Source organism: Suncus etruscus, chromosome 5, assembly GCF_024139225.1.
Source record: "Suncus etruscus isolate mSunEtr1 chromosome 5, mSunEtr1.pri.cur, whole genome shotgun sequence".
NCBI lineage: Eukaryota > Metazoa > Chordata > Mammalia > Eulipotyphla > Soricidae > Suncus > Suncus etruscus.
The window spans coordinates 146,457,566-146,483,692 of record NC_064852.1 but is presented as its reverse complement, the minus strand read 5'-3'; positions in this window follow the sequence as shown (position 1 = coordinate 146,483,692).

The following is a 26,127-nucleotide window of genomic DNA, read 5'->3' as shown; positions in this document are numbered from 1 at the left end:
GAAAGACAATCTTACTCAATCATCCTATTTGGGGCTGTAGACGGCACCAAATTGTCAAAGTGGGAAGGAATGGAACAATTTAGGAGGAAAGATAATTGAAAATAAACACTCATTTCACTGTAGTTCAAAGCACACCGCTGTTACTTCCATACAAGATTAGAAAAAATAACTCTACTTCTTAGGAATGGCAAATAGCCTAAAAACAAAACAAAACAAACAACAACAACAACAACAACAACAAAAAAAAAACAAGATCCGAGGGATTTAGCGAGTCTTGGGGTTGCAGCTTTGCCAAACTTGTAGGCTTCAGTTCTCGGTATCAATTCCATTGAACCCAAATCTCGAGCTGGCACCATTTTCTTTTGCAATTTCAAGTCCAGCTGGAGAAGGAAGGGTGCAAGTAGAGAGACCGTGAGGGGGAAAGAAATGACAGCTGAGATGAGACAAGGACAGCCAAATCACCAAGGTCAAGGTGTCTGCTGGCGAACTTGGCAAAATCCTGCTGGAAAGGCGTGTCAACCCCCACCCCCTCCTCAATTCAGCTGGCTGCACACAGCCCCTAGGGAGTCTGAACCTCCTTCCTTATCTTTCCCTGCAGGAAACCAGGAACCCCAAAAAACACTTGTGATTTTGTTTATTTGTTTTCCCTTTTCCCCTTCTAGAACCCTTAGCCCAGGAGGTGGAGGAGCCAGCCCATTCCGCACTGCTTTAACCCAACTTTCCCTCTTTTCTAGGGTGAGAACTTGCACTCGAAGCTGCCTGGCAGGCGGATGCCCAAAATTAGCCACCCCCCTGACACCCCCAGCCAGCCAAGGCGATCAGCTAGCTCAGTGGCAAGGAAACCCGGGGCATCAGCCGGGCTCCGGGCTCCAGCCTGAAGCCGATCCAAAGAGCGCTCCAGGATTGCAGCGGCTGCAAGCGCAGGGGTGCGAGCCCTGGGGGTCCCCCCGAATCCAGGGCTGCGCGGGAGCTATTTTTAGCAGCGCCTGCTCTCCATCGGGTCCGCCATCAATCCCACTTGGTAGCTTGGTAGCCTCCAGCAGCCCCCCTCAAGTCCAGGGGTTCTTGGTAGCGTCCACGCGGACCGGCTCGGGGAACTGAGCATGTCAGCAAGCACTCGGCAGCTTCGGAGGCGGCGGCGGCGGGGGGCCGGGCCGGGCTGCGTCAGGCTGAGCCGCTTCCCCGGCCCCGCCGAGCGGGGCGCACTCGCCGCTGCAGCCCCCCACTTGGCGACCCGCAAGTAAGTTTGCGCCGCTGCGGGGCGGTGGGCTTGAGGGTGCGGCGACCCGGGGTGCCCGGGAGGACTGGCAGGAGCGCAGGTTGATGATGCTTCGGGAAAGCTTGGGGTGATCGCCGCCCCGCGCGCCCCTCTCCTGGCCAAGGCTTTTTTGGGTGGGAAGCTGATTTCCATGCAGGTGGTCGCGGGGAGGATGCATTTTGCAGGGATCGGGGTGGGACACAGCGGGGCAGGAGGAAGGAGTGGGTCTGGATTTTGGGGGGCTCCAGGGAGGTCAGTCCGGGATGGATGGGAGGACGCCCCGGGCTGGGTAGGGAAGCTAAGATTTGGGCATGCGGGCGCCTGGCCGAGGACAGCCGCAGAGGAAAGCGGGGGTCCCCGGGAAGGAGGACCAGGGTGGGCATCGCTTGCCGACGCAGTGTTGGGGTATCGGGAAGGTGTCCCGGGCGGGCAGGACCAGTGGGGAGAAGGGAAGGAAGGAAGGAAGATGGGTGGAAAGTGGGGCGCGAGGAAAGCGCATTGGAACCGGTGCCAGAGGACGCCGCTGGCCGGATCAGTGGGGGGCTCCGGGAAGGAGCGGACAGCAGCAATTTTTGGGGTGGGGGGGACCCGGGAGCGGTGCAGGTACTGTTGGAAGAGTGGGACAGCCAGGACCGGAGCGAGGTTGGAGGCCACGCGTTAGGGACCGGCTGGAGAGAGGGCAGGGGGTGCGGGGCGCAGAAAGTGCCACCGTCTCCGAGGCTTTCTGGATGCCTGAAAGGAGGGGAGCAAGGAACCGGTGGAAGGAAGGTTTAGGGTACTGAGGGAAAGGGAGGCTCCGAGAGGCTCAGCGAGGGATTGGAGGCCTCAGAATAGGGACTAAAATAGAGGTCCCTGGGGCTTCCCAGGCGCTCCGGGTTCCTTCTTTGCCTACCAGGTTTGGGCACCCGACGGCTCGTGCCCGATCCGGGAATCGGACTATGTAGGCAGCCTGGAAAGGAATCTTGGACCGGGGAGCCACCTGCGTTTAGGGGGTGCAAGGTGTGTGTGTGTGTGTATGTGTGTGTGTGTGTGTGTGTGTGTGTGTGTGTGTGTGTGTGTGTGTGTGTGTGTGTGTTCCAAGGGCGCTGGGGAGGAGGAGGGCGGGTCGGTTCTAGGCCACGGTGGGCCCGGGAGTAGCGGGGCGCTGGGAGAGGAAAGTCGGGGTGAAGTCTGCACCAGGCGGCTGGGCTTGTGCGTGTTCCGGAGCTGCTGCGTCCTGGTCGGGGGGGGGGGGGGGGTCCTCGGTGTTTGCACGCACAGAGATTCCTGGCTCCAGGGCGGCCCAGGAAAGGGATTAAGGGAAACGTGCATCCTTGAGTTTCGGGGTCAGATTCTCCGTGCGCCTCTAGAACCTCTACCCTGTCTTCCTACCCCTCTGGTACCCCAAGCCAGCGCTGGGTCTGGCTTGCCCCCGGATCCCATGCCTGGAGGATGCTGCCGCCCTTCTCAGCTTGGGGGAATCCTCGGAGTTTCGGTGAGGAGAGTGCCTGGCGAATAGATATCTAGGTCCTTCCAGGGGGGCGTCTCTCCCGGGGCTCCAGTAGCTCTGATGCCCCTGCAGGTGATTTGGCGCTGCTGTGGACCCGCGACCCCCCCAGGTCCTTAGAGGGTTTCTTGAGGGCCATCAGAGGAACGGAGAGGAAACCTTGACTGTTAACAGATTTCGGAAAGGAAGGGAGGGGGCTCCGGAACACCCCACCCCTACTGATTAAATGCAATTCATAAAGGAAATGTCATACAAGTAGAATAAGAAGGCTGGTGCAAAATGGACTAATGCATACATAATAATGCAGATATATCGCATTTGTGTATTTACGCATATGCATTTCTCTCTCTCTATTTTTACACTTACCTCTGTTTCTCCAGAACTCCCCCCTCTCCCAGACTCACACACACACTAGTTGCAAGAAGGGAAGGACCTTTCTCCTTGTTCTGGAACTGATACGGGTGGGTGGAGGCTGGAGTTGGCTCCTGGACCAGCATTGGCAGTCCCCAACCAGCTTGGCTAGATATTCTGTGGCACCACCACTGTCTTTTAATGGGGGTTTTAGCATCTGTGGCAACTGAAGATGAAGATGACTTTAAGAACCTGTTGTTGGTGGGAATGATGCACTGGTGAAGGGGGAGGTGTGATTTTTATGACTGAAACCCAACTACAATCATGTTTGTAATCATGGTGCTTAAATAAAAATATTATTTAAAAAATGAAAATAAAATAAAGCCTAATTTAAACATAAAAATGAGGTGTTTTCACGGAAATTTGGATATTAAAAGTTGGTGGGGAAAAAAAAAACCCAAAGGTCTCGGCCTGCTGTGCATGCACTGAAAGCAAAGACAGCAGCCACTTCACCTGCTGTGTGCCCAGATCTGAGAACTCCAGACCCCCCGAAATGACAGATCTAGTAAGGTGGTGACCCTGGTTATGTCTTGTCCTGTAGTATGATCTCTGACCCATGGAGCGACAGCAGGACGGACAACAAGCTGCTAAAGGCCAGGGCCTCTCTTCCTTGGAATCAAAATGGCCCCTGGGAATTCATTCCCAGAGAGGCTGGCCCATTCTTAGTATATTAAAACAGACCCTATGGAAGGTGGAAAGTTTAAATAAAAAGATCAATGAAATAGGCTCATTTTATTTTATTGCTGTTACTATAGCATCCCCCCTTGATATTCCTAGACATGTGGTAAAGGTAAATTAAATGGTATAAACCTGCACTTTGCTCTCTGAGTGTTATTCAAATCAAACATAACTGGCTATTATGGTTTTACCTCCCCTCCTTCTAATAAAGATAGAATTTTAGGCACCTGTAGATCTTGGGAACCAGTGGAGTGAAGCCTTTCTGTATAGAGTATTCGATGGAATGTTAACTGAATAACCACTTGTCACTCCTTACCTCCTGATTTTGAAATCCAAATGACTGCTTCTTTGGGCTGTTTTCTTCTTGGCACCCAGTACTTTGCCTGGAGATTTGATGAAGTCCCAGGGATGCCTTTGGAAATAGCGACTGGGAATTATATGCCCTGAAGCTAAGAAAAAAAGGGAAATGGCTTGCTGAGGCTGATTTATGTATGAGAAGTGCCAATGTGAAAGAAGATAATCCCCCCCTTTGACTTCTGAAATGGACATTTTGTTTATAAACTTGGGGTAGCAGCTTATGGGGAAGCCAGTGTTACTATACCCAGAAGTCATTGGCAATGCCACAGATTTTTTGGATGTTTGGGGTTTGTCGTGGTGCTATTGATATTCCATGGACAACTTTCTGTGATGCACTGTATAGTCCCCTCAACAAAAATTATGGCTTCTTGCATATTATTAGTGCTGAAGCAGAGAGACATTCCAGTTGATATCCCAAGTTTGACATGAAAAGCAGCCTCTGCTGTGAAAAAAAAAAAAAAAACAAGAAGAGTAAATTTGTACAGTCTGTCTTTGCAAAATACCCCTATATTGAAAAACACTTGTTTTCACAAAAGCAAGGTATTTTTTTCCCACTGTACTTTTTATTTTTTAGTTTTCAGGAAAAATATCCTAAGCTATATTAGGAATGTGCTAAAAGATTGGTCCTATGCTAGACATTTGAAATGAATGAACACTTTTGGTAAAATTGACTATTGTGGCTTCCCTGAACTTGTTTGTTCCCTTTTTTCTCTCTAAAAGGTAGGGTTTTAAAAATTATTTAAATTCAAATAAATTACGTTCTCAATTAGGCATGTGCCTTGCATGCAGTTGATCCCGTTTCTATCTTAGGCACCTTATATAGTCCCCTGACCCTTGTCCGCCAACTAGGAGTGAATCTTGAATGCAAAACTAGAAATGAGTCCTAGTTGGTTACAGCCACGTGTGATACAGAAGCCAAGACAAAACAAAATATAAAAACATATTTCCAAACCACACTATTTATTTCCCATTTAGTACAAGGGATTGAGCCAAACCCTGTGAGATATTCTTGAAGAAAGCCTTCTTGGTATTTGTGGACATACAGTGGAATCGGGCTCTCTGATATGTGGATAATTTGCCTGTTTTGAGTTCCAGTGATCAATCCTTCAGAACTTCTAGACAAACAAACCTTCCAAGATCCACAGCACAATCCTAGAACCAAGAAACAGCAACTTTTACTCCTGAATGTAATAAGGTCTGGGAACTGTTCTAATACAGCTCTAAGCTGGAACTCTGATCTCAGTATTGTCATGTTTATGCTAAAGCCTAGAGTAAGAAAAGGATATTTGGTTAGTGTTTTGATGAAACCCCCCACCCCAGTTCCCCAGGACCCATACCACCCTTCCTTTAGGTAGGTTGTGGGCTTGAGAATCAGCTCACTGAGGGTCCTTCATCAGAATTGCTGATGCCCTTCTAGCTCTATTAACTGTTTCCTCCATGCCCCGCCCTTCTCTCTCTTTGGTCCCTCTGGATTTCATGCTGCACCAGAAGCTTCATTTTCCTGCCTGCTCTCTGGGGCACCCCTTAATCTGTGTGTGCAAACATAAACAGCTCTTTCCTGTTTCCAAGTAGAACTGAGATTAGTCTTGCTCTTGGATAAAGATTGGGACAGTAGGGTCAGCTCTCTGACCCACAGACTCTAACCTTTTTTATCAGCTTCTTTAAATTGCTTTGTTGAAGTGTTCAGTTGCATATTCTTGCTGTTAGGAAGATGCCCTCTTTCTCAAGGGACCAGTGAAAGCACAAGGGAAACAGAACTTGAGTTTATGCTTGGATGATGTGAACCAGGGATGTATGTGAGCCTAGGGAGAGGATCCCAACCAATGGTGAACCCATTGTTGTAAAGTGGGGGGCGGGATTTGTGAAGTCTGGGGACTCCGGCCTTGGCAATGCAAGAGCTGACTTGTATTTTGTAACCAGGTTGCAAACTCATATTTATTTAGAATGAATATGTTCATTTAGAAACAGTCTCTTAGAGTCTGTTTTCAAAAGAAATACTGATTTGTGTTCTTTGAATTTGGACCAGTTATAGAGGTCTGTAGGCTGATGGCAGAAAATCTTGAACCCAGTGTTAGAACTGCAATGAAGCAGAAGAACTCATTAATGTTATGTGGATTTCTGTAAGACTAAACACGGGTGAGTAAATAATTTGAAGTGAATTTGGTCAACTTTCTCTTTATTTTTGAGAAATAGTTATTGATTTTGTTTGGCATCAGTGCAAGGAGAAATGTCATGTCAGTAGACACTTGTTGAATGAATAAGCCATCTTTATGATTCTGATAATTGTTAGTTCAGAAGGCAGGGAATGGTCAATATAGCTAGTAATAGAATTTCAAATACTTTCAGCAAAATTACAAATAAATTCTGTTCTAGTAATGCTTTTTCATCATGGGTTTGAGTTTTTAAAGATTGAGCAAATGATGTTATTATTTTGGTGAGACTAATAATTATAGAGCCAAACATTTTTGATGGGGTTATTAGGCAGTAATACGAATGCCTTTTAAAGACCAGAGTATAGGTGTTTATAAGGAAATGTAATAGGACAGCCCTCTTTCCTATTAACAAAGCTGCTGATCACTGTGGCCTATCAGTTACTGTTCAAACTGGAAGGAAGAAGTTAAATATAATCTACAGTCCTCATACACTTCAGGATCAAGACAACAAAACTACGATTTTGAGATTTTTATGTTGTAGCAAAGGTGAAGGGCCTTTCTGTTTTTCATTTTAGACCATAGTTAAAGACAAACAATGCATGAAAATGCAACCTTGCTGGCTCATGGACAGTTTTACTGTTGTTTATAAATGCTTATTCATCTTTAAAAAATAGCCTTACAAAGTCCTGAGACTTTCAGAACCTTCATTATAAATTATGTGTCTCTTTTTATCTCTCAACTATTCTTTGTGATAGTTGGGTATCTGAATACAGGCTAAATATTTCTAATTTTGTGACGTTGTTGTTTCTGTTCTCCTAAAGAAGTGTGGAAGTTGATATGGGCTCCTCTTTTCCACGGATATACCTGTAACTTGACATGATTTGAGACCCTCTCAGGAGCAAAACATAGATCCCACTCTTTTCGATTATGAGACTCAATTGAAATAATTTTGACCCGCGGTGCTGTGACCAAACAAAATCAGTTGGTGTCTTTAGAGAAGATCAAATGTTAAGCCAGAACACCTACTACCAAGAAGGACATCAAGTAGTTAGGAAAGTTCTAGAATTTTGCAGTCAAACCTGGTATTCCAGTTGTGTAGTTTTTTTTTTTTTTGTTTGTTTGTTTTTTACTTTAAATGATATTAAAACTTCACAGAACTCTCATTTTCTTTCTTTGTTTGATTGAACATCACACGCCCAGTGATGTTCAGGGGTTAAACCTGACTGCACTCAGAAATCACTCCTGACAGTGAGACTACATGGGGTGAGAGGGATTGAATCCAGGCTGGCTGCATGCTCTGTAAATTCCCTTCCTGCTGTACCCTCATTCCAGCCCACTCTCATTTTTATATATTCAAATGGCTATGATATTTTTCTTATCTTATAAGATAGGAGTTGTCTCTGAAGTGTATCCAAATAAACAAAAATATCATTCAAAGTATTATTTTTTTTCTACTCAGGATGAACATAAGTAGGGTTTTAGATAAAAATATATATAAAGCCAAAATTGCTCTATGGGTGTTTACCTTGTTAGGTTATATCTAGTAACTATTTAAATATTGGCCTTTTGTAAGAAAAAGATTTACTCTGCATTGTTCTTTTACTTTTCTGCTAATTAGTTCTGTGTTATTGCCAGTGTGTTAGTTGAAGAATTTCAGACTCAACAAAATTGGGAAGGTAGAATTATTTTGCTACTCATAAGATATAATATTTATGGAATCTTATTTATAATTTACAGTGCAGCAGATAATCATCTGCAATTATATAATGGCTTTAAAATCGAAGCCACGGCAGAGGGCAACTTGGAAAGGACATTTCCTTTAAAATCAGACAAACTTGAATTTAAATCTTTGTTCTTTACTTACTAGCTATGGATACTTAGGCACATTAACTTAATTCTTCAAGTTTTCTTCTCTTCAGAGCCCTTTCTACTCTTTGATGAGTATAAACTTAGAATGGGTGCATGAGAGACATAAAGACCCCAGCATGTGTATTCTTCCTTCTTTATCTTTAAACATTGCTGCTGCTTCTACACCTCACTCTACTCTTGAAAGTGAGCTTTTATTCTTGAATCAGTCCAGCTTCTCTCAGTGGCAAGAATCTGAATATCTGGTTGAAAGGTGGTGTGTGTAGGGAACAAGAACTGCTTCAGGGAGTATTTGAGTCAGGACTAAAACCTTGTCTAACCCCTGTTTCTCAGACTCTTTTGTGAAGTTTGTTTTCAAACCCCAGTTTAAAATCTAGGAAGTGGAGAGTCTCAACTATTGTGTTTCCACTGGAAAAGCTACTGTTTCTAGAGGCTGCTGTTTCTAGAAATTCCAATTGTCTCACTTGCACTTGACTGGCTCTAATCAAGAGCCAGCAGGATGGTGGTAAAAGCTGGTTTCGGGTGTGTAGGGGTTCTTGTTGGAAGGAGGGTTGCTGGTAGGTACATATACCAGAAGGGACCTCTCAGTAGGGCTCATGTTAGTTCTGGAAGAAAACTCTTTGAAATGTTGTTTTACAGAAGTTGGGTCATGCTTAAAATCTCAAAGATTCTTACTTCTCTATTATGAACTGTATCTTTCTAGTGGTTGATCTGAATTTCCATGACTTAGTGAAATCAGTGAATGTTATTAGCTCTATAGTTCATTCATGGAGCAAATGGCGATATTTTCCTAACTGAGCTTTTTGGTTGTGTGATTACTGTTTTCTCACAAGTGTCAGGAAATCATTCAGGGATTTCTCTCTTGTGGCTGACCTTGTAAGCTTCAGGCTCTACACCTAAAGATCAAATTGTAATAGTTTATAAGTCTATTATGGTTTACAAGAAGTTCTTCATGTCTACAAGCTGTTACATGTGGGCAGTGAACAAAATGTCACAGAGAGAAGTTAATTTGTAAAATATTTATTTAAAAATTTTATAGGCTCCATAGGCTGCATGATAGTACAGTGAGTAGGAAGCTTGCCTTGCATGTGGCTCTCTGGTTCCCGTCCCAGCACCCCATGGGACCCCTAAGCACAGAGGTAGGAGTAAGGCCTGAGCATCACTGGGTGTCACTCAAAATCATAAAATGATTAAATAAATAAAATTCTATAGGCTCTGTTGTGGCTCTTGTCTTGTTATTCTCTTAAATATGCCTGTGCTGTTTGTTTGTTTCTGGACTATTATCTGGCTATGGCTATGCTCAGGAATTATTCCTGGGTTTATTCTCAGGGCTCACTTCTGGGAGGGCTTGGGGTACTGGCAATTGACCTCATTTTCAAGGCAAGTGCCCTTCCCATTCTATTATGCCCCTGACCCCAAATATACTTATTTTTATTTTTTAATTAATATTTTTATCCACACCCAGCAGTGCTCAGGGATAACTCTTGGCTCTGTGCTCAGAAATTACTTCTGGTAGGCCCAGGCTACCATATGGGATGCTAGGCATTGAACTCAAGTCAGCCCAGGACAATGCAAACAACCCACCCATTGTGCTATCACTGTAGCCCCCAAATATACTTATTTTTATTTTTGTTATTATTTTTTTTTTGCGGGGGTCCACACTCGGTGGCACTCAGGAGTTGCTCCTGGCTCTGAGGTCAGAAATTGCTCCTGGAAGGCTCCTGGGACCATATAGGATGCTGGGGATAAAATCCAGGTCTGTCCCACTGTGATATTGCTCCAGCTCAAATATACTCTACTTATTTTTAAAAGTAAGTTGTCATCTTCCAATGTGAATTAGTAGGCTAATGGATTTAAGATTCTTCTCACAGTGACAGGATGTCATAAGCATAGATCACCCATTTAATAGAAGAATGTTAACATTCATGATAAATGGCTTTAAGTTAGAAAATAAATAAAAATCTCTGTTTTCATTGATCTAAATGATTTAATACCATAAATGCCTCTAATTTTAGCATTATGGAATGGGAAAATGGAATCAGAGTCTGCCACATACTTAGCTAGCTTGGAGACTGCTGTAAAAGGTAATTGAAGCCAGGAAGGTAAATATGTCAATGTCTCAATTGGCTTTGCCATTGTTTTCAAGATAAAGGAAATATATTCAAGCATAAAAAAGTGAACAACTGCAGAAGCCAGGCCATTCATTTTTTGTTAGCCCTGTTTAGAGCTAAAATGGTGGTCATAGGTGGTTCCAGGAAGGTAAAAGCGCTTCACTTGCCACACATAAATATGATTTTCACTCTTTACCAATATGGTAAAATTTCAAATCAGCACTCATTAATCTATTTTTCATGAGGTTTTTGTGAAGAACATGCAGATTTTTGTTGATTATCCCACCATGTCCAGTCTTCATTGGGTATAAAATAAATAGTAGTATAATGAATAATAATAAAAATTTTGAATGAGAAAAAGAATAGTTTTATTTTTACATAAACACAAAAATAATAGAATTCTGGATAATATGTTCTCTTTACTACATAACTTCACTAATACTATACTTTTTTGTTCCAAAGAAAACTAATGTATCATTATAACACTGTAAATTTCATTGTAAGTTTCATTGACATATTCTAGAAGCTTTGTGATTCTTATTTCTTTTTTGATTCTTATTAGCTATTTGTGTATCATATGTTGAAAAAGTTACTTGTAATAAATACTTTAATACAACTGAAAAAAATAAATATTAATTAAAAGGGGTAACCTTTTATCCTCTGTTATAAACTCTCTGAAATATTCTGTCTGGTTTAAACTACCCTGTTTTAGATGATTCTCTGTCCACTGGTTAAGTAGAGAAAAATAATTTGTAAGAATTATGAATAACAGACAAACAAAACCAAAAAAGTACAAACACTGACTATAAACTTGACAATAAGCTGAGGATGAATCTAATGAACTTACAGATGTCAAAGAAAGAAAGATGCAGTTTTTATGGAGAGAACCAATGTCTAGAAATTCCACGGAAGCTGATTTTCTCTCACTATGAGCTATTACATCATTTATTCATCTCTGTTGCAGAGAGGAAATGCTTGATTGCTAGTTGCCAAGGACAATGAAGAAGAGATTTCTGAGTGTGAAGGGAGCTTAAATTAAGTAACTGCTCAAGAGTATGTTTAAAATTCTCTTCTCCCATGAGTAATGTGTCATTGGCAACCATCCTACCCCCGCCAAATATTTATTGAGCATCCTGTCCATTGGTACATGTGGATGAAACTTGAAGTAAACATGGCAGGCAGAGTCCCTAGCTGTTACAAAGTTTATTAGGATTGTGATAAAGGACAGTCTAGGATCTACAAAGTAGATCCTACAAGACAGAACCAGTTATAAAGTACATGCTCAGTAACTGTTTGCTTTATAAATTTGTTTTCTGAGTCTCCTTTATAAATATTCACTCATATGGCTTGACATACATATCTGAATATGACTAGCCCCACCAATTTTATGAAGACTATTTCTTTTTTGCTACTAGTTAGCAAGGGTAACTTTGTTCATGTACCATCCTCTGTTTTATTTGGACCATCTTAAAAATAGGGAGGCAGAGGGGTGTATTTGTATGTATGTATATGTGTGTGTGTGTGAAAAGGGAGAGAGACAGACAGACAGACAGACAGACAGACAGAGACAGAGAGAGAGAAGGACTGAGAGAGGGAGAGAATGTGTCTTCCATGATCACTTTTCTCCTTTAGTCTGTCTTTGCCAAGATAGAGAGCCTTAATTCTCTGAAACTCTAAAATTATTGCATTATTCTTTGACTAAGGTGTGCGACATTTATGCAAGATGACTCGATGCTATATGACTGACTAATGAATTAACAACATTTACAATATGTTCTCTTTCTCTAATTCTCACTCAGAAATGGAGAAAAAGCTTCAGTCTGTGCTAGTTTTTAAATACCTCCCTCACACATGTGGACCTCCTGTTTTAATTAAAGTAGGCTTTAGATACAGAGTATTTAGAACCAAACAAAATTTTTGTTTTCTTTATATCTTTCCTCAAGTTTCTTTTTTGTGGTAAGTGCTAATTTTCTTAGAGGAATGACAAATATTCTTTTAAAATTTTATGTACATAAAATTTTAAATGCTATGATATTTTTAAACATGAAAAGGACAATTATATGTGTTGTAAATACCACATATTGGTAATTTTAATTATAAAAGTTATCTTGAGGGCTCATTTGTTTGGAGTTTCTTGACATAGTGTTGGCTTTAAAATTAATTTAGGGCTGGAGAGATAGTACACATATTAAGGTACTTGTCTTACATGGCTAATCCTTGTTTGAATCTTGGCACTCCATATAATCCCTGAGCATAAGCATAGGGCAGTTCTGAGCATAGAGTCAAGAATAAATAGACCATGAGTCTTTGACTCAGGACCTGTACAGAAACCAGGGTCTTTAACTACAGAAACCTGACAGCAACAACTGTGAGACTGAAGAGCTGACCACCGAGAATTATTATAGGGTTGGACAACTGAGTATGCAAACAAAACAAAAAAAAGTGCCATTGAGGTAGTCAAAAATTGCAATTAACTACATGGATATGTACCAATGGCAAAAGAGAGTAACCTACAGAGATACCACAGCTCCATTCAGTGAAGGGTGGGGATTAGGTATCTAAATGGACTCCTACTTATATATATACACACACACATACATATATATATATAATATATATGTACATATATATGTATATATACACCATTGAAGATCATTAAATCATACAAGCATTTCTCTCCTGGCAGATCAATAAGCAGAATAAATAAAGTTCAGAAGGAAGCAGAAGCATATTAATCATCTTTTCAAAGAAGCATAAGTGGAAATGATTTTTGTCAGCATTTTTAAGCATCTGTAACATGAACTGACATTGTTGGTGGCTTTGGATGGCGACAAAGTCACAGAAACTTCTGACTCTGATGTTACTGTGGCTTGTGCCCCATCCCAATGAAGTATGACACCAAATTGCAATTTAAGGTTACTAACAAAAAGGAGATAGTTTTCCTCATTCAAGTTTTTAATGCTAACTGAATTCTATCCCTGTCAACAAGCTGCAGATACAGAAACCAACCAAAGGAACTTAGAGCAATCCTAAATCTACCGTTCACTTTGAAGAATCTATTTTCAAGGTGGCAAAGATATGTCAAAGAGCTAGGTACATGCATCACCTAGATATTGCCCATATCCAATCCTTGGCACTCCATGGTCGTCTGAGTACCACTAGAAATGATGCCAGAAAATAGAAACAGGAATTAGCTCATGAACACATGCCCAACTCTTCCCTCCAAGACAAAAAATAATAAAACTATGATAATTAGCAATGTTTGAGATAGGGCAAAGTTATATATGTATAGAGGTCTTTGGACTTTAAATATAGACTAGCTCACTGATCTAGACTTTTCTACCTATCATTACAGAAGATATTTAGATCATAAGGCCAGAATTTTTCTTTCTTATTGAGCAGCCTATGATCTCTAGATCTTTTTTCTACTAAAAATCTGCTCCTGAGTTTCTTCCCTTTCCACACAACTCTCTTGATCTGATCCTAAGTCCTTAAGCTTTCCAAAATACCATGTTTTTAATGAAACATGATAGCTCTCACCCTGCTGGTTATCCTCAATGGTCACTGGTACAGCACTGAGGCTGGAAACTTCCCTTTTGTTATTTCTAATGCCATCATCCTTTTACTACCACTAATTTTTTTTTTTATCCATTCCCTAACTGAGAAACATCTGAGTGGTTTCTGGGTTATTGGCAGTTATGAACATAGCCACTCTAAGTGCTCAAGTTCCCTAGACTAACCCTAGTCTCAGTCCCTGAGAACATAGGTCTTAGTTTGGTTTTGTCAACCATTATGCCCCTCCCTCCTTATAGAGGCTGAAGGCTTTTGTATGCATGAGGAATCAGGGATGTTAAGTGGGATTTTGTGCTTGTTCAAAGAGTCAGTCACTAATTACACACTCATCTGGAACAAAGGTAATCTCTCTCTGGTCCTCTGTAACACCCCTAACTGTCAAAATTTCTGATGAGTACTGAGCAGATGGTACTGAGCTTGTGAATGACCCTTTGGTATAGGCATTTACTCAAGTTTTTCTCAATTTCCCTGTCAGTCTTTTTTTGGCTCCTAATAATTCACTGAGGAATGCTTTCTTTTTAAATCTTATTGTTTTCAGTTAGGTGAAAACATAGGTCATAGGACATTTGCTGCTGTCACCATTACTAAGTGTCAATGCAGTAGTATTAAATCAATTCAAGCTGCCTTGAAAGCACCACCATCCCCTGCCAGCCAGTTTTATCATGTAAAACTCCAATTCTGTACCCATAGACCAACTGCTCCCCATATTTTCTCCCCATCACAGTCATCCTACTTCCTGTTTCCATGACCCAAATTATTCAAGGCACCACACAAAAATGGACTCCTTTCAATGTTTTCCTTTTTTTTTTTTTTTGACAGGCTTATTTTATTTGCTGTAATGTCTTCAAGGTTCATCTACCTTGTAGCACATTCTTTTTAAAGAATGACTAATTGCCTATAGACCATATCTACATTCAAATCAAGATCTACCACATTAAAAATATCCACTAAGCTATGGAGAGTCACTAGGGTTGCATCAACCCTGTAACTACTACAAGCACTGCAATGAATTAAGTAAGTATTCTTACTCATTTATGGCAGAATTTCTTTCTCATGAGTTTTATCATGGACAAAAGAGGTCATCTCTCATTTATCCTAGAAGATACATATACTCTGATTTCAATTCTTTTCTTTATATTGGACATAATCCTTAAGAGAGAACTTAAGATCAAGCGATCTTTTTGTTTTTTGTTTGTTTGTTTGTTTGTTTTTTGAGTCACACCTGGCAGCATTCAGGAGTTACTCAGAAATCGCTCCTGGCAGGCTCAGGGGACCATATGAGATGCCGGGATTCAAACCACCAACCTTCTGCATGCAAGGCAAATGCCTTACCTCCATGCTATCTTTCTGGCCCCTAAGTGATCTTTTTTTTTTTAATTTTTATTTTGATCATAGTGGTTTACATAGTGTTGACAATAATATTTTAGGTACATATTTACATAAAATCAGGGGGGATTCCCATCACCAAATTGTCCTCCCTACACCTCCGTTTCTGTCCTACCTCCCATTTCCTCTTCCCTCATCCCAGGTCGGCTAGAATATGTGGTCCCCTCTGTATCTAACCCACAACTTAGTAGTCTTGCACCTGTTTGGTCTTGATGCCTCCCTTAGTTCCCTCTCTAACTGGAGGCAGGACTAGCTAGTTCAAAATTATCCAGGCCTTTCTAGTTATGATGTGGTTGTCTACATCTTAAAATGAAAGCAGAACTTTTGAGTTTTATTTTATCAAAAAGAAGGAGAAAATGTTAAGATTAATGGAAAAATAAAAGGAGATAAAGTAAAAGAAATATCATCCTCATGCTTTATATCTTCTAGGAAGTGAATAAATAAAAATCAATGACAAGGCCTAGAACTCTTAATATGTATTTAGACATATGAGTGTAAATATCAGGAGAAAATTCAAGTACTTATTATGAATTGGAAATAGTGAATACTAAAGCAGAAAATAGCTAGTCTATGTAATAAATCTTTGAAAAAAATTTTAATTTTCATTTTTATTGAAAGAATATTGATGATAAGACAGTTCAGGCATCAGAAAAATAAATATCTGCATGCACTAAATTTGCCACTAAAATTTCATCCTTTTGACTATTTAAACATGCATACGTACAAGTTTACATAAAAGTCCTTCAGCATAATTGAATTTCTATTATAGCAAAATAAAAAAATTGTATGAGATGACAAAACCCACCTTACTCTTTGAAGTTCTGTGTTTTATAAGGCAAAAGATTGATCAAACAAAAACAAAGGTGAACATTTATACAAATTAATTTGGCATTTAGCTAATCTACCTAACAAACTTATTTAAAAGTCATGAAAAGCAAGTTTGATTTTTTTGTTTGCTTATTTATGTGTTTGTTCTTTAGGGGCCACAATCCATAGTGCTCATGGTCTATTCTTTTTTCTTTTAATATTTTATTTAAAGAAAATGTATCACATTTTGGCATAACTGATATAATACATTTGTTTCAGGATGACAGAAAGCAAAGTTATTAAGAAATAGAAAGAGAATAGAGAATTAAAAATGGAAAAAGAAGGGAGAGCGTTCATTAGTAGTTATATCTGTGAAAATTATTGTATCACCAGTATAGTCATTAATGCAATAGCCGGAGGTTTAGTGTCTCCCATTATTTTCTCAGAGATGTGCAATACACTAAAAACAACAACAACAAAAATAACAACAACAAAAAGATGCATGTGTGGCAATTGTTTGCATGGGCACAGCAGATATGGAAGAAATTGGAAATAAAAAACCTTTGGCCTAAAAAACAGGGAGATCTTACTTCCAAAGAAAGCACTTTGAATCACTTTGGCATAAGACCAACTCAGGGAATACTTCTGGCTATGCGCTCAGAAATTACTCCTGGTTGGGACACCGGGAGATCCAACCCACAGTCTGTCCTAGGTTACTGCACATTAGGCAAATAGTCAAAAAGGATGACAATAGTCAAAAGGATGAAATTTTAGTGGCAAATTTTGTGTATGCAGATATTTAGGCCCTGTGCCACCGCTCTAGCCCCTCAATGGCACATTTTGCCGTGTGTGTGTGTGTGTGTGTGTGTGTGTGTGTGTGTGTGTGTGTCTCCGGCCCCTTGATGCCACATTTTGCTGTGTGTGTGTAAAATTTTTCTTTTTAACCATACCTAGCAGTATGAGGCTTACTCTTAGGTTTGTTCACAGGAATGTACCCTGACAGTGTTCAAGGGATTCTGGGATGCTGGGGATTTGAACCCTGGGTTGGCTGTGTGCTGGGCAAGTAGCCTATATTATCTCTCTGGCCCGGCTTTTTCTTACTTTCTGTCATTGACTTATGTTTAATTTAGAAAGTCCTCCCAATTATCTAGGAATTTCCTAAGTCAGTAACATACTCTTCTGACCTTCCAAATGTGCTCAAGGAATGCAGAGCAGAGTGAAACTTTGCCAAATCAAAATACACTTTGGCAGACATGTACTTACTAGAAGATATTTGTGTTAGGTTGTGTGGAACTTTTTTAACAGATGTTTGGGATCCGATGATATGCCAGTTATTCAGCTGGCAGACCCATTCTCACCCTGGTGGAGCTTCTAATATGATGTGTGTTGTGGGTTGGATAAAGCCATTGGCACTAGAAACAGGAAATTGTGCTGAGCCCACCTTCCAACTAGGTGGGAACTATATGTAGAGAGAGGGTCCTGAGCCTGAGGAGTTTGAGCACTGCCTGGGACTTAGGGAGCAGAGGGGAGTTTCTGACATAAAGCACACATTGGCAAATATCAGGGAATAAAAGATGCTGAAGGCTGGCCCCAAAGGAATTGTGACCCACAAGCCAGCTGTGGACAATTTGGAGCCTTTTTGGCCAGGCATGGGGACAGGGTGATGGATGATGTAGCAGTGTTGATGGTAGGTTTCTGTGCATGTTTAGGGTTCCCAGCTTCTTCACTATCTGAGTAATAATAAACATGCTCAGACTCAAAGTTAGAAAAGTATATTGGAAAGTGGCAGAGAAAGTCTTCAGCAGGGGAGGAAATTCATAGAGGGTTAAGTATGTTTTAATTTTTGTAAGGTTATTACTAGGAAACTGGGTTGCGTTACTTAGCAAACATAGTGGGAGAAGATTCCCATTTGTTTCCCAGAAATGTCTTGTTAATCTAGAGCCTCTGTGTATTACTAAGATAAGATGAACATTTTGTGTTTCCACTTAGATTGGTAGGGATTGTCTTTAAGATCTTTAGCTTATGTATTTTACCATATGCCCAGTTATATGAGGCCATAGACTTGGTCTTAGGCGCCTATGAACTCAAGATCTGGGGGCAGAATTTATGGTTTTGGGAAACTGTTAACTTCCTCTGTCTCAGAAAGAGCTCACGAATTGGCAGGAATGTTTGAAACGTAGGATAAGAACAAATGAAGCTGTTTGGTGCAGCTGGCAAGAAAAAACTGAGGCTTCCTCTTTCATTGATGGGATTGTTTGCTCTTTCTGTATGCAGAGGTAGCAACAATCTTTCCCAAGGAAAGCTAAGAGGGACCAAAAAAATTGATTGCTGACAACTTGAGAAGAAATGTATGTGTGGGGAAGGAGTAGAGAATGCAGGGGACCCCCTTTTCAGACCAGGTATGACCAGGAGTGATATTCCTAGCATCTCATCTGCTATAGCCCCTGAATACCCCAGGTATGATCAAAAAAAAAAAAAAAACCCAAGTAAACAAATTTTCCAATTATTCCTAATGAATATGGCATGCTGCCATTGTCATATGTAGTAATATATTTATTCATTCACCTCTGGGTATATGCTTTTAGTGTCAAAGTATTAAATGACTTGCTTCTTTGAAGTTCTGAGTTGAGAGAATTCTAAGCCTCTTGCCTTTTTCACGTGCCTTTGAAGAATTTTTTCTGATGTTTCCATTATAAAATTATTAACAAATCTTTAAAGAAAAGGTTATTAAAATCCTTTAACTACCTACTTGCTATTTTAATGGTTATTGTTTATCTATTTACTTGGAGCTCCTTTATTTATGTTATTTTATTCACAAGACTAGAGATATACTTACTGTTATAGAACTGAACTTATTTATAGGAAAGTCCTTTGTGGAGAGGACTATGATCCCTGATATATTTAAATATGCAGAAAAAATAGGACATTTTTTATGTGATTAGCAAAAATGGGCCACAGAAATGTTGAACATTGGGAGCTCTGTCTAGTCCTCTTAAGTTACTAGATGGAATTTAAAGACTTTGCATTTTTTTAATTATTTGAGTGGGTATCTAACATGCCATTTATATTTCATATGCTTTCTTTTTGAAAGATCAAAAAGGAGATTGAGGGGCCGGAGAGATAGCATGGAGGTAAGGCGTTTGCCTTTCATGCAGGAGGTCATCGGTTTGAATCCCGGCGTCCCATATGGTCCCCTGTGCCTGCAGGAGCAATTTCTGAGCCTGGAGCCAGGAATAACCCCTGAGCACTGCCGGCTGTGACCCAAAACCACAAAAAAAAAAAAAAAAAAAAAAAGAAAGAAAAGGAGATTGAGCTGATGACCTCTTTTTAAAATCAAACTATTAATGAGACTAAATTCTCTACCAGTTATTATATTGCTCTTACAGCTGTCTTTGGATATTCTTGAGCTTTGGGAAGAAAGAACTTCCTACCCTATAAGTTGGCCTGAACACGATCTGTGCAGCTCCAGAAGTGCCCCAGAATTACTAGGTTGTTCACCTGCTTCTTATTTGTTCCCCATTCTCTTCTCTCTAGAATCCAGCAGAGATAAGATGCTTTTTTGCCTCTACATTGTAGAGGCCCCGGAGAAAAGGAAAGCAGGGACTAAGAACCTTTACAGAAAATGTCTTATAGTGGTTTTGCTTTTTCATGATATGTCAGCAAGAACCCCAGAGCCATTCCAAGTGTGGCCTTACTGGATTTTATTCAGAAGTTCAGCATCTTTTCCTTGAAAATTTCCTTCTGCCACATGTGTCTTTTATCTGAACACTGCGTTTGTGGATGGGCTTCAACCCCACAATCCACTTTTTGGAGGTGAAACCTGAGTTTCTTCGGAGTCTGTTCCCCTAGAGGTTGGTAGATGATTGAGCTGAGTCTCTACCCCATCTCCTCATCCCTCAAGCCCCAAGTCTTTGGGAACTGGCATCTGAACTCAGCTTGAGAAATGCTGACAGAACTCCCAAGGATTCTGACCCAGCACCAGAAAGATGCTCTTTTTCTCGAGGGGACTCGAGAGATTTTAGGATTTGGATCTGGAGCCGCTGATGACCATCTGTTTGCAAATGGCAAAAGCTTTCCTAGAAATGATGCCAGTGCAAGGAGAATCAAAACAAGAGACCATCAGGCTCCTTTCAGCTGCTTGATCCCACCAAGATGATTCTAGAGTCATTCCATTTCGTGACCACTTTCCTTGCTATCTCTATTAAAGTGCATCTGAGGTAGGATTCAGTTCTTTTGAACCAGATACTTGAAGCATCTGTGTTGTTCATAAACCATCACTCTCCAGATTTGACAGTCATTAAAGAGAGGTCTGGAGACTTCAAGTAGCAGAGTCATCAAGGACTGGAAATCTCTGTTGCATGGAACTATCAAGCATTTGATAAAGAAGTCTCCAGATAGGCTTGAGTTTTTCTCTTCTGGTCAATGCTTTGACTAGTATTGGAGTTTTAGATTTACCTTCTGAAGTGTCTCATGTGCAGACACGAGAGACTCAGTATTGCTGTGTAGGACAGCAGCCAGCAGGAATGGTAACTGGCTGACTCCTAGTGAGATCCTTGTTATCTGAAACCCATGGATATGTTTATTTGTCACGCATTCGCTTTTAACATGAAGCATTTTAGGGTCCATTGTTCAACAAATAGATATTACAATCCCAGTAATGGTCTCTCACATGAATAACAGGGTTAGAGTGACAGACAGTAAAAAAATAATAAATGACAAATTATCCTTTATTTTTAGTAGTGCAGCAATGAAGGTCAGTTATGCTCTCATTTGGACAAGAATTAAATAGCAAGAAAAAATGAGTCAGTTATTATTATTATTATTATTATTATTTTTGGTTTTTTGGTCCACACCCATTTGATGCTCAGGGTCTACTCCTGGCTAAGCGCTCAGAAATCGCCCCTGGCTTGGGGGGACCATATGGGACGCCGGCGGGGATCGAACCGCGACCGCGGTCACGATCTTTCCTTGGCTAGCGCTTGCAAGGCAGACACCTTACCTCTAGCGCCACCTTTCCGGCCTCAGTCAGTTATTCTGGATGCAAAGTGCTGCCACTGTTTCATTCCACTTCGTATCTTAGTATCTGCTTTCTGCAGACATATCCCTCTAAGCCATGCAAGAAAAAAAATGTATGATGGTGCTAATGAATGAATGTTTCAAGTGTCCTATGATCTTGCAGTAGAAAACAGAAAAGCAGAAGAACACAAAGGCCATTTGGATTCAAGTTTATGGTGGTGGCTTTTCTTTCCCTAAATAATTTCTTGAAGGGATACGAGACAGCTGTCAATGGGAATTGTTCATGGCTAAAAGGAGGCGCAGGGCATTAAGATTCACTTTATCCTACGTTGATGCTTGTCTCATGGATGATAATTTCTGCTAAGAACCATTATGAGATAAGACTTTTTGCTAAAAATAGAATATGGTTACGAAGCTATCAAAAGAGGCCCTTTGCAGGTCCTGATTCAGTGATGAGAAAACATTGTTTTTCAAGGTCTGGCCTCAATAAATTCCCAAGAGAGTTTTGAATGCTTTTGCTTTGAGCCCTTTCATTTACAGAGCTTGCATGTAATAAACACCATTTATTTTCCCTCACAAGGTATCATAGACTCTACTGACTCTACTGTTATTAATTCTTTCTTGAATTTCTTCTAACGGAAAAATAAGTTTTTTTTCTTCACAAGTAATTTAATGCGGGAATGACCCTACTATTTTCTAAAGGAAAAGAGTAGAAGAGGAAGCCACAAGGATAATTGGATTTATTATGCTAAATTTAATCAATACTTGTCTATGAAACCATCATCTTGGTGACCAGCACTCTCAACCAGGCAGATCTTGCTTCTGTATTCATAGAAAGAGATTAGTAAACAAATTATAACACTATTATTAAAATTCCAAGTTTGCCTCCAAGTATGGCTTATTGCAAATTGCTGTTTCCTATTTGTGTGAATAGTTGAGGGAGCAGAACCTTGGGGTTAGGGAAATCATATGGGACCCTTCTCACTTGGAAATAGTTGGAATCACATTTTTTTTTTGCAGCAGAGCTCTCTCTCTCTCTCTCTCTCTCTCTCTCTCTCTCTCTCTCTCTCTGTCTTAGTCTATATGTTCTACCCAAGAGGAGGAGGTATGGCACACACATGGCCAGGCAGCATCTAGAGACTGCTGGCTGGGACCTGTACCTGGGAACAGATAGGTTGGCAGACAGATGAGGTTCCTGGAGAAAGAGGACTCAAATATAACAAGCAAAGCACAACTGAAGATGTGGTAGCTTCCTGAGCTTTTGTGCAGTGTTAGAAGGAGGGATAGGCCTGCCAAAGTCTCACTGATAACTCTGGATTTCCACTTTGCATTTGGACCAATTACTGACAGAAAGACAAAGCTGTCACTTACTTGTGGTACAGACTGAGAAGCCAGGAAGAATAACTAGGGACAATGAGAAGCCACATATGGGCAATGAATGTAAAGGGATGGTCGAGTCATTTCCTAGAGCTTTGCAGGTATGAAGTTTTGATTTTGAGTTGCTATGGGAACTCCCTTCTCTTGTGCCTCACTGGCACATAAATCGCATGATATATTTTAGTGAGGATAGCATAAATGGAGTATTTTCACTCCATATCAATTCCAGAAATTCCCTATTCACATATTCATTCTTATTCAATGCAAAAGTAGACCTCTCATTCTTTACAGACATTTAAAACAACAAAAGCAACCAAATGTGAATAAAGCCACAGGAATCTCTGCTCTCACTGACTTCATACCTTGTAGAAGCAAAGCAGATTTGAGTACATATATAAATAGAGGGTGTAAAGAAAAGCTATTCCTTAATTTAATATATGCAAGCATGGGTGAGAATGAGGCCTGGCTGACTGGTTGGGCAGTATAAAGAGAGAGGGAAGCCAGGAGCCTGTGGAGGACCAGGAGAACTGAGGAAGCAATCTTGAGGAAGTGTAAGGTTAAAGGTTAAGCCCAGAGTGGCCAGATCTAATTGATCCTTTTGTAAGTTTCCCTCTGAGACAGGTGAGCAATTGGAGTTGTAAATATGAACCAACACCAAAAAAGTATTTTTGGAATCCTGAATGCAGTGGCAGAGGTACATTTCAGACATGCATCAGATATTTCAGAAACCAGCATGTTGAAGTTGCAGCACACACAATGTGCTGATAGATCGCCCAAGGCAAGTGGGAGAGAACTGCACTATTCGGGTATTTTCCTTTAAAGCTGATCGGTCTGCCAGTTTGGCCATTGGTCTTGCAGCACTTATGAGCATTTGACTTTTTTCATAGCAATATTTCCCCAAGGCAGGAAGCTGTGCCCTGATTTCCATTCTAATACCAGCACCATCTTTGGCTACATATTAGTAAGAGTTTCTAGAAGCTGCTAGGCCTTCACTTTGAGGAGCATTGCTGCAGACGTCATCAGTGTTAGGATCAAACTGTCATCTTTAGCCACATTTGCCAAGTTCTTGAAGCTTTGTTGCTTTGGTAGTTATCTGTGGGGGCCATGGGTGTCAATACCAATGGGTATTGTGTACAGATAAGTTCTACAATCCTTTTGGAACTGTGCTTCTTTGCCGTGGGCATTCACTATATGCAGAAACAGATGGTGCCATTCAAGTGCAAGATGATGTTGGCTAGTAGAAAAACACCATCAAGAAGGAATAGAATGATCTGCTATCATTCTCTTGGCTCCTCTGACCTCCAAAAGTGAAAGAACTGACTTAGTTCTTAACCCTGGAAAATGAGCCATGCTTCCTGATGGAGATCTCAGAGCTGCAGGCCAACAAACCTGATTGCTTCTCTGTATAGCCAGGGCTTCCAAAACTGTCCTCCTTTTAGACAACTCACCAGGGAAGAGTTCTCTTAGGGAAATCCCCAGCAATATCACTGCTGTTCAGTTCCCTGCTACTGTTTCAGTCTTCTAGTCACTTCTTTTTTTTAATTTTTATTTAAACACCTTGATTACAAATATGATTGTAGTTGGGTTTTAGTCATATAAAGAACACCCCCCCCCCTTCACCAGTGCAACATTCCCATTGCCTAGTGTCCCAAATCTAAACTCATCTTCCTCTTGCTTTGCTCCCACCCATTTCCCTGCTTTATTTTGCCTGGAGGTAGGAAAATGTTCCTAACATTTCCTGAATTCCCTAAGTGTCTCCTTAAAGATAATTTATAAAAACAGAAATTTAGTGATTGTCCCAAGGTATCTTTTATATAAATGTTATCATGTGCATGATAGTTTTATTTTTTATTATAATTTTTTTGGTGCATGCTAGTTTCACTACTAATGACTTCTCTGGTATTTATTTAGGACTAAAATGGTGAATATATTTTGTTCTGGATTGTTGGCAGATATTTTCTCATGTATTCTAATAACTTGGATAGGTTTCTTGTGATATGCATTTTACAAGTAAATAAGCAATGCAGAGAGGAGTAATGTGCTCATCATCCTCAGTTCTAGTCACCAAGAAGGAGGCATCTCTAAATGGTTTCTACAAGTTCTGGTTCTAGGTTTCCTAGGCCCATTGGCTTCTTAAGCTTGAGCAACCTACAGCAATGGCCTATTAAGTGAACAAACAACGGGGAGGGAGGTGCAGGTATTATAGACTCATTGTTGCATCTGGCTGCCATTTTCTCTTGGAGAAAACAGTGATTTTTGTCTTCATGGGCCCTGAGATTGGGTCAATGACCATGGTAACTTCAAGAAGAAAAAGATAATATGGGGAACAAAACAATCTCAGTCTTTGACACCTCATCAGTAGTCCACACTTATACAAGTGTACCTAAGTTTTGGTTTATATTTTCCACTGGCCTGATCTGGTTATAGACTCTTGTCTAGACATGGACTTGTCATCCCTAAATAATTCTTCACTTATCAAGATATTCAAATGTATCCTAATTCCATGATAATATTCTCCTAAATAGCATTACCTCTGTTGTTGAGAGATATTCATGCCTGACATGGTTGTTTATGATACACACACATCAGGTGAGTGATCTCATTTAATCTCACAAGGTTGATCCCAAATGTATTACCATATGCTCATCTCTGCTGTGATTTGATTTGATTTGCCTTAGGTTACTTAAATTTATTACATCTTAGATTATATCATTTTAAGGTAAAGGATTGCTGGATGGTTTAAGGGGTCTGATTTTCTTCTTATATATGTTAGTTTTTTACCAATACTTTGATCCAGTGTAAACATTCAGTAGGAGGGTCTTCTCATATATGTACACATATCTTTCTAAAGGAGTAGAGAGAAATCTCTAACATGGAGAAGATAAGCAAATACTGGTGAGGGCATTTAATTAATACAGAACAGATGCTTAGCAGAGAACAGATTTTTGGTGGCAAGCTTTTGCCCTTGCCCATCCATAAAATTGCTCACTGTGGGAGGCAGTTATCTAGAAATTGATCAAGTATAAAACTTTGGGAAGGTAGATAAGAAAAATGAGTAGAGTGGTAAAAGAGTCTTAGGTTACTAATTTGCCTTCCTTGTCAGATTGACTACTGCTTATTGATAGATATTGAGTAGGGTTAGGGAAAAATGAGTCCCCCACAGGAAACTATCACAATGAAGGAAGCCTCTAGCACAGCTATACCAATATTTTATATCATGATTTATAGAGGTGAATGAACTAGAATAGATGAAATCAAAGAGAACACGAGGCAAAGGTAAATACTCAGAACTAGAGCACAGCTTATTTGATGTGATGAGTCAAATGATATTTGTGTTTGTTGTCTTATTGAAAAGTCCTGCTGCACAAGAGAATAGAGCAAAAGCAGTCCTTCTTTCCAGGATATGAATTATACCCTGAAAGTGAAAATATAAATGATGTTATATAAAGCTAGACACAGAGGGGACCACTTATATTAGAAGCCCAGGGTACAAAGGAGGGGGATATGGGATGCATGCTAGGAACAGGGGTTGAGGGAGGACAACATTGGTGGAGGGAATGCCCCTGATTCAATGTCACTGTGCCTAAAATATTACTGTGAAAGATTTGTAATCCACTTTGGTCAAAATAAAAATTATTTAAAAAAGAA